Below are 3,926 nucleotides of genomic sequence, written 5' to 3'. Positions count from 1 at the left end.
TTAATTTCAAAACTAAATGTACTTGGAGCATAAGATTTCATGGTAGAATTGTATAGAGAAAATTGATAAAAATTGACAGTAATAAAAAAGAAAAACGTTCCATTTGAAAAACAGAAAATATAGAGACTCAAAATATGCACTAAAAACATCACACAACTCATACATAAAAACTTGTAAAATTTAAATAGAAAAAAAAAAGATAATATATCTGGATAGGCTCGGGACGGAACATCCTATGTTAAAACACACGGACCGGAATGGTACATTTCTATCCTTGTATTGATAAAGAAGCAACATACTCTATATATCAAGAAATGTATTCTTCCCCATGTTCTAAACCTTCAAAACTCACTTTTAACTTTGCTTGTTTCTTATCATTTGGAATCTTCTCTAGCTTGGACAATACATCCTCCCATTCTTCAATTTCTCTATCAAGCAAACGAGAACCAAGGACTTCAAGAGCCAATGGAAGTCCACCACAGTAAGTGACTGCATTTTTAGAGAGTTCTATGAAGTTTTCAAAGGGAGCTGCTTGCTTAAAGGCATGCCAACTGAAGAGGTTAAGAGACTCAGTTTCATTCAATTCTCTCATTCCATACCTATGATCAGCTTTAAGCACATTAAGCAGATGCAAATCTCTAGTTGTTATGATTATTACACTCCCTGGACAAAACCATTCAAGACTTCCACATAATGTGTTTAGTTGATTGACACTGTCCACATCATCCAGCACAACAAATGCTTTTATGTGGGGAAATCTTTCCTGAATTATCTTTTTTCCTCTATCAGTGTTAGCTATCTTGAAAACTTGTGTCTTAGTGATATCAGAAATGAGTTGCTTTTGCAAATTAACTTGGTCGTTACCATGCTTTGAATTCTCCCTTATATCTACTAGGAAACTTTTGGCTTCAAACTGACGACCCATTTTATTGTAAATGGCTTTGGCAATAGTTGTCTTGCCAATGCCTCTCATCCCCCATAGGCCTATAATAAGAGCTTTTTGGGAGATATTTTGTGACCATTCAATTGTTAGTTCATGAACTCGTGATTCTATACCCACTGAATGCTCGGCCACAAATAATGGTCCAATGTCTAATTTGTCTGAAACATGCTGAACAATAGTCTTAATCAGCGTACTGTCTTGCCTGTATACAATATTAAATATCCGTGAAACTATAATCAACATCATTGCTAGGAATAGCAACAAGACTTATTTTTAAACAAAAAAAAAAAAGCTGATCATGAAGAATAATAGATGGACTAATTTAGCTAGCTACTAAGTGCGCGGGCGCGTGCATGCATGATGAGCATTTGCTGGAACCGAATAGGAGAGGGCTTCAAAAGGCCAAGGGCACATGGAGGCTGTAATTTTTTTTTTTTTGGCTAAACATGGAGGATGTAATTGGAACTATCTTAACTTTTGCTCGGTTTTCACTCTACATAATAATTGGGCCACGTTTTGCTGGCATTTAGCTTAATATCACAGGACACTATTAAAATTAAGTATTTGTCCAAAATATAGTGATCTAAAATTATAAATAAGTCGTTGAAAAGTTGTTGGATTTTGAAATTTCAAAAGTGGCAATTTAGTGATCTAAAATGTTACGCGAAAATTCTTTATATATATACATAAAATTATATATGTGCGTATGTGTGGGCAAATTCGTAGTCACATTTCAGGCCAAAAAAATTCAAATTAAAGTTACACAAGCGCAAGCATGAACAAAGTTGAATTAAGATGTGGACCCAAGCTGAGATACAAGAGCAAATAGATCCTAGTTTTTGGAAAATCCGGCAATTCGGTTCAGTGTCATTTGAATCTTTTTTTTTTTTTGGACTCATGTCATTTGAATCTAAAACTGAATCAAATGAATATAATTCATCGAAGAACGCACAATTTCTTCAAATCCTTTAATTGAAAATAACGCAAAAGGATAGGAAAGGCAAATAGGCCAAAAATAATAACAATTAGGATATATAATACTCTTAGTGACATTATTAAACTTTATTTTTAATTCTTAATAAAAATATAAGATAGACGATTTCATTTGGATTAACTCGCAAAATCTGCAAGCATGCGTGGCGGGACCACTAAATTTTATATACAACATGTCTCTGAGTCCCAAAAAGAAGAATCTATGCAAGCAAACATGTCCAAGTATAGAATTATATATTTAAAATAGAAAGTGGGAAGAAAATTTGTCACAGCACCTACAGGGCCATATAATATAATAATAGTATTTTGGGTTCGAGCAATCATAATTTCCTCTTCTTTTTTTCAAAATCAGAGCAGGCTTGGAATATTACCGATTTTCTGAATCATAGCCGGCGATGTTGGCAGCAGCCGTTAGTGCCTGCCTCCACCGCAACACCCGATCATTTGTCCTCCTTCCCAACCTTTGTTCGTGTTGTTCCATTTGCTTTACCATATCTGCCTCTCTGACGACCAACTTCACACGGATCTACCTTATAGAATATGGGAATAACCATCTGAGCCACGGTTCTTTGACATTCCATTATTTTCACCAGTTCATCCAGACACCATCTGGAAGATGCATAATCCGGAGACAAAATTACCAAAGCAATTCGTGATCTTTCAATTGCTGTCAATAATGAAGCAGAGATCTCTTCTCCCCTTTCAATCCCTGGATCGTCCATGAAAGCATGGATTCCTGACTCTCTTAGAGCCTTATAAAGATCAGAAGTGAAACCATGACGAGTATCTTCACCTCTGAAACTCAAGAACACGTCGTAAGTCCAGGAAGAACTAGAAGAAGAAGCCATGGCTTATTGAGGGAATCAGAGAGGAGGGCAATCAAACGCTTCGACTGATCGATCACAATTCACCACAAGATATAGAATATCGATATGGCATCCACGCGGGAGTGCGACTTTATACTTGATTCATTTATTAGTCACCCAAGTTTGAATACTTTCGTACAAACCAGCAGTCAATTACAATTTTTTTTTGGTCGCCAGAAGTCAGTCAATTATAATTTAGCTATGATCCTTCCTTTTCAAGTTTAGTTTTACTTTATCACCCTCCCCCCCCCCCCCAAAAAAAAAGAACCAGCCGTTTAATTCATACATACACTGTTGACGATGAAACCATTTCAATCTTCTCCGTCTCTTCCCATATACAAGATAATGGAAAACCTCCTTTCTCCTATCAGATATGGTTGTATTCTACTGCCTCTAGTGCTTAATATAAAAGCTAGTTGACTAATTTGAATAAATTAAAAACATTTGTTAAATCAGTTATTTGTAATAAATAAGGGTTATTTTTCTTAAAATACTCATACTAATCATATATATTAACTAGAATTACTATTTGATAAAATATTTATTATGTGCAACTACTACAAGAACTTCTTTAAAAAAGATGGATAAACATAAGAGACAAAGTGAGTTGAGGTCTTATGTTTAAGACCAAATTAAAAGTCAAACTAATTCTTTTATTAAGGCTTGGGTTGTTGGTTAGTTTCTGTGTTTCTAGGCCAACCCGGTGAGCTCAGTTTGATTTTTGATACTCTTTCAGTCTTTAATATAAGATTTACTTAGAAAGTTGATGCTAATCTTATACATAAGGCCTATTTAATATGTTCATTAATTTTTTTCAAATTAACCTTGTTGATATTTTCTGAATAATAATTAAGTAGAAAAGGGGGGAGAAAATTAATAAAGATGTTTAGAGTGCTTTAGAAAATCATATTATTTTAACTAATTTAACTAACATTTTTAATCTATTTAAATTAGTTTATTAACTCTTAGATTAAGAACCAGAAGAGTATCATGTTTTAAATTTTCAATAAATTACGTCAATGAGGCTAAAAGGAATGCACGGCCAAGATTTTAATCAAATTAAATAGAACGGCTGATACTAGAACACATTTTAAAGAATAAGTTGTTGTTTGGTGGAGCACGGG

General features: G+C 34.1%; 1 pseudogene; it reads right to left on the bottom strand.

Annotated features, from left to right (window-relative positions):
- Positions 1-194: 194 nt before the first annotated feature.
- On the bottom strand, positions 195-3,160 carry LOC114723389 (TMV resistance protein N-like; annotated as a pseudogene).
- Positions 3,161-3,926: the final 766 nt, after the last annotated feature.

Source organism: Neltuma alba, unplaced genomic scaffold (assembly GCF_004799145.2).
Source record: "Neltuma alba isolate B1F8T4 unplaced genomic scaffold, ASM479914v2 tig00012135_pilon, whole genome shotgun sequence".
In the NCBI taxonomy this organism is placed as follows: domain Eukaryota; kingdom Viridiplantae; phylum Streptophyta; class Magnoliopsida; order Fabales; family Fabaceae; genus Neltuma; species Neltuma alba.
The sequence above is the reverse complement of the archived record's forward strand: the minus strand, read 5'-3'. Positions and strand labels throughout refer to the sequence as shown.